Consider the following 14,274-nt stretch of genomic DNA (forward strand, 5'->3'; position numbering starts at 1 on the left):
GATTGCTGGTCGGAAGCAGTTCAGGCTTTAACACTCCGTTGATCCGCCACTTGGATCCGCCGTGCTCCTTTTTGACCGTCCGATTTAACTAGTAATCGGACGTTCCTCACTTCTTTACCTCTCTCCGAAGACAAAAGTTTAGGGGAGGCTCAAATGTGCGCACCACGTAGAAACCAGGTTCACACATCATGGATAAAGTGTCAACTTCTCTCTCTACCAAATTGTTGAGGTAGAATTGTTCTCGTAACCCAGCTCAATATACATGCATATGGGGTGAGTATGAGTCAACACGCCCAACGGGTTTCAAAGGACGTGGAAACTAGTAGTGCACATGTGGCATCATTAGATAAGGGACAACACAAGGGGATACCATAATAAAGCTCCATCCCATGGAATGTTTTATTGTTAATGGCTTCCAAATCAATCAAGTCCATGGATTTCTCAAAAGATTTCTTCGACTCGTTTGCAAGAGTTCAGTTGGAAAGAAAGGAGGCACATATAACAGCACTCTTTATCCAGTACATAAACAAAACAAAAGTTAATTTTTTATGTTCATTTAACGATTCCACACACCACCTAGATTGCTACTTTTATCTTATAATCACCTCAAAATATTCGCATTAACCATAATACTTACACAATAAAAATATTATGGGTACACCCATTAAAAAGAAAAAACTTCTTGATACTCTTTTTAAGACTCCCACAGCATGCGGATGTATGAGAAACCAACACAACATTGTTTAAATGGGAGCATCATGTTGTGCTCATGCGGATGCATAACAAAAACCAGCACAAAGTTGTTTAAATGGGAGCATCATGTTGTGCTAGGTAAAGCTAACCCCCCAACGTATTGTTAGAAGCCTTGCATACCTATTCAATGACAAAACCAAGGGCTCCTTTGCCCAATTGGACATACCTTGCACTTTGCATACACACTCGTGAATCCCCTAAGTACGTGTAGTTCCAAAGTTATTTATTTCACAATTGCCAAAGTAATCTTAGTGCCAATACGTTGATATTCATACATAAGAAAGATATACGGCAAGCACCTACACCCTATGCATTTGGCCTGCATTTGGAGATGAAGACTTATCTATCTCCACCTTAATATGATTTCTAGAACATAGGTTAGGCTAGCAGCATAGCTATAAGAACAATACGCTCAAACACTAAATTTTTTTAAGCCACTAAAGAATGATAAAGTATGCATAGATTCAAAGATTAATGATGTCTTATTTTGAAAAATAATTACTAAGCATTCAATCATTAACACCTAAAAGAAATCCAAATGAAAAGGAAAGAACTTATTTGAGTGTGTCTTTGTATGCCTAGAGCTATGAGAGATCATTTTAAGATATACGTGGTTGCCATTCTCTTGAAGTGGACCTAGTTAAATTAAATTATCTTCAAATGACTAAACAAACATGTACTCAAGGAGGATGCCCAACTAGCATAAAGCATCATAGACCTTACCATACTTGTATCAAGCACCTAGAAACCCTAACTGTGAAGGTAATAATTGATTAGTAGCACTATTGTTAGGGTTCAAGACAACTGGCCAAATACCCATCACACTAATTGTACTAACCTTATCTATTCTTTTGATCATATAGAACAATAAGGAGTGGTGAGGCAATTTTGAATCCTCACTAAGAGCTCCACCAACATCATACTCTTCTTCTCCCTTGCACTCCGCACGCATCGTGCACTCTTCAAGTGGTATCAGGGACAGAGTGAAGGTCTTGCATCATTGCAATGTTGCGACGGAGATTGCGGTGAAGCTGTAAAATTTTTCGCACTGTTTTGCATTAGAAATTTGTCATAAAATCTAATATTGACCAACCCAAATGATTTTCGCATATTAAATTGATCACTTAATGTGGGAGAATAAACGGGAACAAGGGTTAAGATATAGATGTGTTTATATATCTATTTCAGCATGGGGCCAATGGTAAAGGGGCCCAAATGAGAAAAGGTCTATCAAACAGCAAGGTTAACCAATGGAGCAAAAGACCTTAGGGTTGTCTTCATTAAAGCCTCCAAAGGTAAGTGTTAAAAGCCTTAAGACATAGTCTTTAACATTTTACTCTTTAGTCACTAAGGTCCAAGTAGGCAAGGGGGCAGCTTGCTTAAGCTAGGGATGTGCTTAAGCAGGGGACCTGCCTGCTTACCAAGTTCAAAGTACTTGCTACTAATGAGGGGGCGAGCCCTACAAAGAAGGGAGGTAAATAGTATGTGAGCACCTCACTAATGACCCATAATCTCAAGGGAGGAAAGGGGCCACATGTCAAGTGTAGAGACACATTGCTCAAGCAAGTCGGGGCTGTGCTTAAGCAAGGGGGGTGCTAGCTTAGCCTCACAAGGGAAAAGAAGGACACTTGTCAAGAGGCTACACACCTTGCGCCAAAGGGATCCCAGATCTCATTGGCTAGAGGGCTACATGGTCCAATCAGCTTCAAAGGAAGCCTAGGAAAGGGGGGTTGACCTAGCTAGCTCTCTCTCTCTCTCTCTCTCTCTCTCTCTCTCTCTCTCTCTCTCATTTGAGCCTCCCACGAGCTATCTCTCCCTCATTCTTCCCTTCATACACTCTTGTGAAGCAAGGATTCCATCTCCTTCTCCAAGCTTGAGAAGTTGAGTGCCTACTACCACAAGCTCTTGGTTATGGATGCAAATACACACAAGAGAATGCTTATGCTTTCTTATCAATCTCTCTAATCTCCATTAACTCTATGCTAAGCTATGCTACAAGAGCTATGAATGATTATGTGCAAGGGGTTATTTCTTTCTAGTAGAGCTACTTCTACTTCTTTCTTCTTCCTCACTCCCTGCTAGCTCTCCTCACCTTTCATGGTGTTTGAGGTCTTGGGATTGAGGTTGGGCATTTTCCAAGTTCATGCTAATCATGTTTATTGTTGTTATGCTAATGCTTGGTGAGTGAAGCTTACCATCTTCATCTCATCAAGAAGGTCTCAAGGAACACAAATAGTTGTATTGTAAACAAGTCTTCCATCATGGAAGAATCTATAATACAAATGCCTATTGGAGGGGGGACCGGCTCCAACTAATCCAGTCCTCTATTGGTGTCAATTTCTCTAAACTCTCACTCTCTTTTACAAGTATTGATCATGCCATGTTAATGAAGTAATGTGTTAGTGTTGCTCTCTCCATCCAAGCACTTTCTTTCTCACTATACATCTACACACAAAAGAATATTCAAGGAAATGCTCAATATGTTATTTACTTTCCGCTCCAACTCAGGTTAAACGGCTAATTCCATTACAAATTTGACTGAGTAAAAGATCAATTTTTAGCTTAGTTTCGCATTGCCTTATCAAGAATGTCGTGGCCCTATAACTTTCGAGTTGAAAGTAATTATGCTTCGATTTTGTTGCACGTTTAGCAGACTTTCTACAGGTCGAGGGTAGAGAGGTGCATATTTTTATAAATCTATTTTGACTCTAACATTGCCATTAGTAACTCTGCCCCTTAGGGCAAGCTTGTTTTTAGTGATGTTACTAGTGCTTTACACACGGAAGAGATTCAACGTCAATATGTGTGTAAATGAAACAACACTTACATAGTTTTGTGATGAGGATGCTATGATATAGCTCCTTATTTTATGATAAAGGTATTGAAGGAAGCTAATAAAAACTGTGAGTATGAAAGCACAATAGGTGAGACACACGTCGTCATGAATCATGATGCAAAAACACAAACGAAGGAAGAAAAACAACCACAAGAATATGTCATCATTCACATACTTGAAAAATTGACAAAATTGTTTCCAAGAAGCCAACTCCAGAAAAGTGCACAACTAAAAGCAGATGAAGAACCAAGTCCCACATCACATGTTCAACAAACTCGAGACCAAGAGAAGTACAAGGATATGACAAAAGATTGATTGTCTCCTATAGTGATAAACTTCAACTTATGTAGAGAAATGGGACTCCAAATTACATGTTCTATTGTGATAAATCCTTATGCAACAAAGAATCTAATGCCTTATGGCACTTGGATAATGATACGAAAGCCTCCAATCAAAGAGCTATGTACACAAGATCTAACATTCCAATTCCTAGCTTTGGCATGGAAAAAGCCGTACTCAAGGTGAGTACTGGGGAGTTCAAGAACATTTTCAACATAATCGACTCCCATCACATCAAAGTGAGTCTAGTCCTCACAAAAATTTGGATGAACATCTTCTGCACCTTTAAAGGTGGAGAGAGCTAGCAGGGAATGAGGGTAGGGAAGAGGAAGAAGAAACATTCATAGGAGAAAGAAGTAGTTCCTCACTTATCATCACTCTTCTTGCTATCATACATAATAGCATAGTAATGAAGATGGAGAAGATGGCAAGCTTAAGCATTGAAGCATGGATCTTGGTTGGACTTGCATTCCATAGCCAAGAGTGTTGGTGTAGGCTCTCAAATTCTCTACTAGCTTGGAGAAGGAGATGGATCTCTTGCACTTTGCACACCATAAGAGTGTGTGTGAGTGTGTGTGTGTGCGAGAGTATACCCCCCTTCTTGCTTTGGTCGAACCCCTCTTCTAGCTCAATTTGGAAGCTCATTGGACCCTTGCAAGCCTGGCCAATCACATGCAGAATGCATATCAAGCAACAAGGGTAGCCTTGGGACAAGCGGTCCCCTTTTCCCTTTGAGAGAGGACTTGATAAATGCAAAAAAAAATAATCAAAAATCAACTAAATTATCATTGGACCTCTCTAGGGGTCAACCAATAGGCTTTGGACACTCCTTGAGGGTAACCTAGCTAGGAGCTTGACATGTGTCCTACTTGCCTCTTGAGCAAGGGGTGCCCTTGGGGGGGGAGAGAGAGGTCAATCAACCACTTCCTACCTGCATGGCTTGCCCCCTCCTTGTAGGGATATTTGTTGACTTTTGTGACAGCTCAAGCCCCTAAACCTTGGGCCCAGTTATCACCACAAGCTCGGTCCTTAAGCCCCTCAAGCTTGGGCTGGGTTCCCACCTCAAGTACAGCCCTAGCATCTCAAGCATGACAAACACCTCAAGCATCTCAAGCATAGCCCTAGCTTGCAAAGGTCAAAAGGATTTTAACACTAACCTTTAGAGGTCTTCAATAACGAAGCTAACTTTAAGGTCTTCAAGCTCCATTGGCTAGACTTGCTCTTTGACATATCATCTCTCATTTGGACACCTATAACATTGGCCCCGTGTCGAGATAGACCCCTAAGCACATGTCTATATTCTAACCCTTGCTCATGTCTATTCTCCCACATAAAATGATGAGTTTATTATGAGAAAATCATTTGGGTTGGTTAAATATTAGATTTTATGACATTACCCCTCTTTTGAAATTATTGTCGTCCTCGACTATGAGGTAGAAGAGATAAATCCTTAGTCGTTAGTCAATGTTTCTTAGCGGGTAGAGGATCCTTTTTTACCCTACGACATCTTTCCAAGATGGATAACTAATCCATTTGGTGCTTGCGAGACATAGCTTCTGCAAGCATGTCCGCTCTTTAGTCCATTTCATTCTCCCAAAGCAGAGTGACAAATTCTACTACGTGTTTTAGAGACGGCGTCATCACTAACATGATTCTAAGCATGCATACTACTTAAATTTGTGCACAATAAAAAGACAATTAGTCTTATAAGACAAAAACATTGGTGATTTGAAAGCAATTTGTACATTTGCTTACTCTAATGTAGCATTGTAAGCATTGACAAGGTTCGTACTATCCTTAAGTTGTATTCGTTGCATCCATCTAGCATCTTCAAAAGGATAATTTTTGAACTTAATAAGATACCGTCGGATAATCTCACCATGTCATAGTACCTTGTCTTCATGCCGAAGAATAGCTTCGATTGTAGCACCTGTTCTTGGTCTTCGATTTTGAGAGGGTCTTCAATAATTGGTTCACTTGGTGGCTCTCTTTTGTAGGGCTTAAATAGGCTCACATTAAAAGCAATGTGTATGAGCCCAATGGTTGGGCAACTTGAGTTGATATGCCATATGATTTATTAACTTCAAAATTTGGAAAGGACCGTAGTATCTTTTTGCTAGTTTAGCATAATACTTTTAATGGCCCGTATGATTTTTGCCTACTGTGTGCCTCAATCGAGCCTTGGGAAACTTAAGTAAGACCCAATAATTTTCTTTAAACAAAGGCCCTTCTATGCTTGTCAGCAGCAGCTTATTGCCTTTGTTGAGAGATGGATATAGCCTCCTTAATCTTTTGAAACGATTCTTGTAGGTCACGGCTATACTCATCGGTAGCAAAGATCTTCTCATGTACTTTAAGTAGCAAGGGACTTTTCGGTCCTCCCTCAATGATTTCAAAAGGTGCTTTTCTCGTAGAAGTATTTACAATATTATTGTACGCATACTCTACAAGAGGTAAGCACTTTTCCCATCGTGAGTGTTGATCTACTTCTATAACATAAGTCTTTAGTAGATCGAGTATCGTAAGATTGGCTATCTCACTTTGGACATCCATTTGTGGGTGATAGGCCAAAGAGACATTCAATCTTGTACGTAGATTTTCAAAGAGACCTTTCCAAAAATTATTGGTCATTCTAGGATTTCTATTCGACACGATGGATATTGGCAATCCATGGTGTTTGAAAATCTGAGATATGAAGAGAGTTGCCATTTGGTGTGCCTTAATAGTCTTTTTGACAGGAATAAAGTGTGCTTGCTTGCTAAACCTGTCAACTATTGTCCATATTCCCGTATTCCCATGGATAGACTTGGTAATCCAAAGATAAAATCCATGGATATAATCTCCCATGGTGAATTTGGGATAGGCAATGACTGGAGTAATCCAGGTTGCTTTCCTCTATCATATTTGGTCTTTTGGCATACCACACATTTTGAAACATACTCTTGTATGTCTACTTTCATGGTAGGCCAATAAAAGTACGTTTCTACTCCTCGAAGAGTAGGTTGAATGCCTCTATGCCCCGCATAAGGAGGAGAATGGGATTCATACGTGACTTTCTCACAAAGAGATTGGGTAACGCATAGCCTATTGCCATGGAGAAGAGGTGAATGGTTCCTCTTTCTTCCCCAAAGCAAGGGCTGACATTACGTCTTTAAAGTGAGGGTCAGTGGCATACTCATCTATCATAGAAGATAGATCATTGTGAGTTTCTATAGACACCACATTAACTTTTGGTCGTCGTGAGAGTGCATTGGCCACTTGATTGTGCTTACCAGCAATGTGAGCAATATGAAAATTAAATTGCAAAAGAAAATTTTCCTACCTTATTTTTTTGTCGAAAAGCTTGGTTTGCATCATGAAGTACTTGAGACTTTGGTGATCGGTTCATAGAATAAATGGATTCCCCAATTGACAGTGCTTCCATGTGTCTAGGACATGTAGAACGACTAAAAGCTCTTTCTCATAAATGCCCAAGACTCGTTCATACGTTATGAGCCTTTGGCTCTCATATGCTATGGCATGCCCTTCTTGAAGCAAGACTGCTCCAAGGCAATCACCATGCGCATCACATTGGACCTCAAATGGCTTTGAGAGATCGAGAAGCATAAGGACTGGTTGGGAGATCAGCTTCTCTTTGAGCTTGTCAAAAGCATTTTGCTCCTTAGTAGTCCATGAGTACTTAACATTCTTCTTTGTTAAGTCATGTAATGGCCCTGCTATTTGAGAGAATTTTGCTATGAATTGTCTATAGTATGCACACATACCAATAAAACTTCTTAGCTCATGTAGATTCCTTGAGTTAGGCCATGCTTTTATTACCTCCAACTTTGATGCATCCATATGAATACTATCTCGAGAGATAATATGACCTAAGTATTGAATCTCTTGAAGGAAAAAATCGCTTTTCTTTTGATTGAAATCACTTGGAGATGTTGCTTGTGTTCCTTGAAGGACTTGGAGTAGATGATGATATCATCAACCATTGAATTTGCGGTAGGGTCTAAAGATTTTCTCCATTAGACGATTGAACGTGGCTGGTGCATTAGTCAAGCCAAAAGGCATGGCTAGATATTCATAAAGACCAAACATTGTTCGAAACACGGTCTTTAGAATATCTTCATCCGCTATCCTTATTTGATGATAGCCACTTTTAAGGTCATTCCTATTGAAGTAGGTAGAGCCTTGTAGCTTATCAAACAAATCTTCTACCTGAGACACGGGAAATTTGTTTTTGATAGTGATATGCTTTAGTGCTCGATAGTCCACATACATACGGTATGCACCATCTTTCTTTTGCACCAAAAGACTTGAGAACAAAAGGGAGAGGAGCTACACCTCACCATCCCTTTGTCTACCAATTCTTGTACTTGCCTCGTGATCTCCTCTTGTTGAACTTGAGAAACTTGATAAGGAGGCTTGTTAGCTGGTGAGCTTCCTGGTAGGAGCTCAATTCGACGGTCATCATCCCCTCTTTTTGGAGGTAAGTCCATAGGGATATCATTGAATGAACACATTTTGCAATCTTTTTAGAAAATTAGACAATTCTAACTCTTCTTGATTCCTACCATTTACATTTGATGAACCATTAGGACCTCTAAGGGACTCTTTGACAAAAGTCATGTACGCAAAAATTGAGCTCTTCATTGATTTATCAAAAGCAGGAGGATTTACAAGTAGTATAGTATGACTAGACTCACTAGCATCTATATACATGTTCTTTCCCCTGTAGGTGAAGTATATTCTCCTCTCAGGGAAGTTCATGTTGGTAGCCATGCGGTTGAACCATGGTGCCCCTAGGATAGCATCCTCATGTTGGAGAGGAGAGATGAAAAAGTCTTCTTTGCCAACATAGCTTTCGACATGAAGCCTCAACTTCCCAATCAAAGGAGTAACGGAGGCTTGCTGTCCGTTTGAAAGCTATGTCAGCCATTATAGTATCTCCCATCTCAAAAGCTTGAATGCCCAACTTGGTGGCCAACTCCATTGATATGAAGTTGTGAGTAGAGCCAGGGTTAAACAAGATGAAGGAATCATGCTCCCTTACCTTTCTCAAGCATAGGAGAGAGGTGATCCTTTGCAATGAGCATCTTCTTTTGGAGCTTCAATGGTGGAAGCTCTAGGAGTCTCATTGCGGGCATTTCTCTTGGGGCAAGAGCGATAGCCATGTCCTTGCTCCCACACTTAAAACATTGTGGCCCTTGCGAAAAGCTTCAAGCTCTTCATAAGAGAGTTTATTTTTACCTTTGTACACTCCCTTCTCCTTGGACCGATTGTTGTTGTTGTTGTTGGAATTGCCTTGGGAAGAATTTGGGCATTGGTTTTCCCCTTTGCATCACTCTTGTCTTTGTTTTCCGTGGGCTTGACATTCCGTCTAGCCCCTTGTTGGACATTGATGCACGACCAACCATGCTGTGGTGGATTACTTCGGTGATAGAACCAGGCCATTGAGAGTTGACGTACTCGGCCATTTCTTCACGTAATCCTACAGAAGATTGTTGCTTTTGCTTGGCAAAGTCTGTCTTTTGAAAGACAATAGCCTTGAGATGTAAGTCCCAAAAATTGTTCACATATTTGCATCACTTGTAAGAAATTTCTTCTTGATGGAAAGTTGCAGAGTTTTCCATGTCTTTGGGGCTTTGCCGTTTCCACGAAGGCTAGCCCACGATTGACGAGCCCATTTTTGGAAGTGCGTAGCTACATGGCGTAGCTTGGAGGACTCCAAAGGCCGCATCAAATTACTGGATGATGGCCGATACTTTGTCGGTGGCACCAAAGGTGCCATCATAGGTGAGAAAAGAGATACTCTTTCCTCCCTCTTTGAACTTCTTGAGCTTTTGTGACATATGCCTTGCAGGGTAATATTTACGATGTCCTCATCTTGTATTCTCTAGGAGAATTTCCATAGCTTTCGTTGGAAGAGGAGTAAGGTGAAGAAGAACGAGAAGAGGGTACCTCTTTCTTGCCCTTTTCTTCCTTTGTTTCCTCTCTTCCCTTCTGGAGTGACAAGGAGAAGGACTATGGGTTGACGGTTTCCTCTTGGGAGGAGTTGGCGATCGTCTAGACCGCCATCTTCGTGGAGCCACATCTTCAGAGGAACTTAGGGATTCATTGCTTTCTTGTTCTTTGGATCCCTCCTCTCGTATGGGTTCGGAGTCTCATCAAGAGGTCTCTGGCATGGTAAATATGAGAATGTGAGAAGACTAAAGGAGACTTGTGGAAAAAACACAAAGAAACGTGTGAATGAATGAAAGTGGTGATTTTATGGCAACTTATAAAGAAACCTTCGTGACTTTACTTCCAAGACCAATCGTACCATGTGCTTCAAATGATTTTCAAATAAAATATAATATTTGAGAAAATATCACCTGAAGATAAAACTTCTTCAATTAACTTGCCTTCTAACCATTACATAGAGAATAAGTTCATATGAAGTAATCAATACAAATTGGGTTTCAGGTTCGTGTGGTGACCATAGTTCTTATGGCAGTTGTGCCATTAGAATGCTTGCAGGTGGGGGCCCCATGGGTAGTGAGGGAAATAGTGGCATATAGAGTGGTTTGGCTTGGCCAACCTGGAACTACATGTGGTGGTCTACTCGGGGGTGAAGTAGACGACACAATGGGCTCCTGGTGACGTGGTAAAGGTGATGGAGCTGGTTTTGTGACTGTGCTGAACGTGATACCTTGCCCACATGAAGAGTTGATCCTAGACCACTAGGAAGATGCGGTTGTTGCGGTTGAACACATGTCAGAAACAATTTACGAGCTCGCTGGGGATGGGAATGGAGAGAGATTTTGGAGGATATTTTTCTAAGCCTTTCACTGGTATAGTGTTTGCAGGGAAAAAGCTTTTCGAGCCTAGGTGGAGAGAGCTTTTTGGAGGAAGCTTTTTTTGTTATTTCACAATCCAATAGAACATTCAAAGTAACATGTGCATTGGAAAAAATTATGCTTCGAACATAGGAGAAGGACAAAAAGACACAAGCCACCATCTCATATCATGAATTCCAAAAAAAAGAATTACAATATTAAATCAGCTGTTGCAGTTTGTGACATACAATTACATATGGGTACTTAAGGGATGTGGGTGAACTAATTTAATTACAATGCTTTTTTATGTTGTACGATGATAGTTGAACACACGAAGTAGATCCTCATTTGTTAGCTTGCTTTGATAACTCAAGATATTGTGGTTTAGGTCCAAGCCAAAGTAGTGAAGGAAGAAGAAGTAAATATGCTTGCAGACAATGTAGGGTTTGATTTGTGCCACTCGTTTTGCAAAGTCACCACATGTACACATTGGGCTACTTGCAATATTTCTTTCATACCTCTCACCCCGCACTTGTGAAGAAGATGTGTCCAACATGAATTTTTCATGCACTCCTACCCTCACGACAGTGTGCATCTTTCACCTGAGTCTAAATGTCACCATCCGTAGTGGAAATGATGGCAAGTATCTCACTGTTACTACAACCTCCACAATCTACATGATTGACCATATCAAATCTTACAGGGCAATCAAGCAACAAAGGTTCACCGAACAATACTCAAGACCAAACTCACCTTACATGACAAAGAGGAAGCCATTGTTGGTAGATCTTTTTAGAGATTAGTGCCTATCCAAATATATTTTAGGTGACACTCTAAGCTATGTTTATAGACAATCGACACACCCAAAGCTATCAATGAAGCTATCTCTATATGTTACCCTATCATCAAGTAAATCTTGGAGAAAGCCATGGTGGTTGAGGAATTTATTAGTATCAATTTCTTGTCTCTTCAATCCCTCTCTCTGTCCATATCTCTCTATCTACCTTTATTTTCCCCCTACTCTCTCTTTCTATCTTCTTTTCCATACTCTTTATCTCCCCCCCCCCCTCTCTCTCTCTCTCTCTCTCTCTATATATATATATATATATATATACACACACACACACACACACACACATATTTATACATATATATACATAAACACATACACATATATATTGTATTAGATCCACAAGGATTGTATAAGTTTGGTCTCATAGGTCATTTTGGCCTTTTGAAGATGTTTAAGGTTGGGTTCAGACTAAACGGCGGAAGCTTTCGTACGTTCACCTGCAGCCAATCAGCCCGTGGCACGTCAACAGGCGTGTTCACAGTGGGCGGCGGCAATAGTGCATTTTCCCTGCCAGCGCATGGAACAAAACGGAGCCTTATCTTCCGAACCCCCCACCCCTGCCCAATGCTCTTCCACCCTCCACGTAGGCTCCTGGACCCGCCAGCCCTCAATGTTTCTTTGCCAAATGCCTTTCCCAAAATAAACAAACCTTCTCCACCCCCCCTCCCCCCCTCACAAAAAAAAAAAAACCCGGCTCTCACAGTGCAATATTAACAAAAGCCCCCCCCCCCCCCCCCCCCCCCCTTTATAAAATGGGTCATTGCCATCTATTGTGAGCTCTGTCACATCAACACAGAGATCAAGGCCATGCTCTTTTACATTTGAGGGGCTCTTCAAGCAAGATCAAGGCCATGCTCTTTTACACTTGAGGGCTCTTCAAGCATAGTGGGTTATCTTAAATTTTAAGCTTAATTGACATGGTGTGTTTTTATATTAAGCTTGTTTGATATGCTCTATGGTGTACCAACATTTTATTTTATGGTGTTCTTGTAGGGTTGAAGCGTCAAGCAGACAATGGTGGTGCAAATTCACTCATCAAGGTTGCATTGACTTATGCGATTCACACTTTTATGCATTGATTGAAACTTTGTGTTCACATATTTAATAATATATTTTTTTGCAGTGTAGGTACCATGGACTCCAATCCAAATCAATTTTTCGACTCCCAACGGGAAGATGACGACCCTATTCTTTCCCAACCTCCTTTCTCTCAATCTACTTTCTATCCCTACCCCCACCCTTCTTTCCACATGCCACCTCATGGCTACCAAGTCATGTTGAACTCTCCATCCATCTCACCTAATTCGCCCTTCATGTTTAGACCCCCGAATTATGGCTCGCAAATTCCACCACCTCATCGCTCTCCTTCTCTAAATGCTCATAGCCCACATTCTCCTATGGCTACACACCCTTCTCATCCCTCACCCCCTTTGAGTGCCACTAGTCCTAACTCCAATATGGATGCCCCCCCCATCATGTGGCATCAACTCCATCACCCAACCCTACCCCTAATCCCATGCGAGCTTCTCAACCCAAGGCAAGCCGTGCCAAATCGACAAAGGTAAAGAAGCCACCAATGAGGAAGTTGTGCTACAATACCAAACCGCAACAAAGAAGCCCAAAGCCTTGAAGAAGAAGAGCACCATCGACTTGGGAGATGATGACGATGACGACAACAAGAAAACCAAGTGGAAAGATTGGTGGGTGGACCAACTCATTCATATCCGGGGGGCATAAATAAGGGGAGTTCAATAATCTCGGGAAGCAAGGGATTAATTTGTGGGCAAAAATAGCTAGTAAACTAGCCGCCACTTACCTTGACTTTGATCATGATAGTGAAAGCTGCCGCAAAAAGTGGCAAGCAGTATTGCAACAATACCGTCAGGACAAAGCCCATAACTCAGTTTTTGGTAATGATAGGAGGCATATATGCAAATGGTTCAACATAGTGGATGACTACTACACGTCAGAGCCACTGTTACTCCAGTTAGCCAGGCTTCTTCATCAACAATGGAGGATGTTACCCCAAAAATTGGTGACACCTTAGAAGAAAACCCCTCCCCACATCAAGAGAAGACCCAACCCACCCTTTCCTCAAGCCGTAAAGTTGCTCCGAAGTACAAGGAGTCCTTGGCTGAGATGGCCGATACAGGGAAACTTCTCTTGGAGCATCTCAAGGAGACCGCTAGCCAGAATATTGCCTTGGAGAAGGAGAGGCTCAACATACTAGCAGCAATGCGTATGACTATGAGTGATTTTTTGAAGGAGTCTGGGGGGGGGGAAGTATTTTTGAGCCTTTCATGTTTCACAGCTTCTATGATTTTTCAAAGTTTTGTTGTAATTTATCAAAGCTTCCAAAGCTTGCAAATTTTATTGCCGTGCTTCTAAAGTGTATGAAAATGTCTCAAGGTTTTAAACTATGATAAAACTGCACTATATTAACGTGGACCATGAACTAAATATCTTGCCCCCTGTCAACAATTGCAGGATTCAATGGCCATATCCAAGGAAATGGCTCTCTATTGTGCATGGTTGTGTTCTTAGACATTTATGGATTGCTAAGGAGCCCAAATTTTGCAATGATGAGTCCATAGTGCAAACTTGGTTGCATGTTTGCGAGTGCATGGCACGGTCCATAAGCCTCAAGAAGATCTCCAATCGAAGGAGGGGTCTTTGTTCGATGC

General features: G+C 41.2%; 1 pseudogene; it reads left to right on the forward strand.

Annotated features, from left to right (window-relative positions):
• The first annotated feature begins 12,723 nt into the window (after window positions 1-12,723).
• On the forward strand, window positions 12,724-14,013 carry LOC147463123 (uncharacterized; annotated as a pseudogene).
• The last annotated feature ends 261 nt before the right edge of the window (window positions 14,014-14,274 follow it).

This window comes from Adiantum capillus-veneris, chromosome 2 (genome assembly GCF_014529385.1).
Source record: "Adiantum capillus-veneris isolate H3 chromosome 2, ASM1452938v2, whole genome shotgun sequence".
Classification (NCBI taxonomy): domain Eukaryota; kingdom Viridiplantae; phylum Streptophyta; class Polypodiopsida; order Polypodiales; family Pteridaceae; genus Adiantum; species Adiantum capillus-veneris.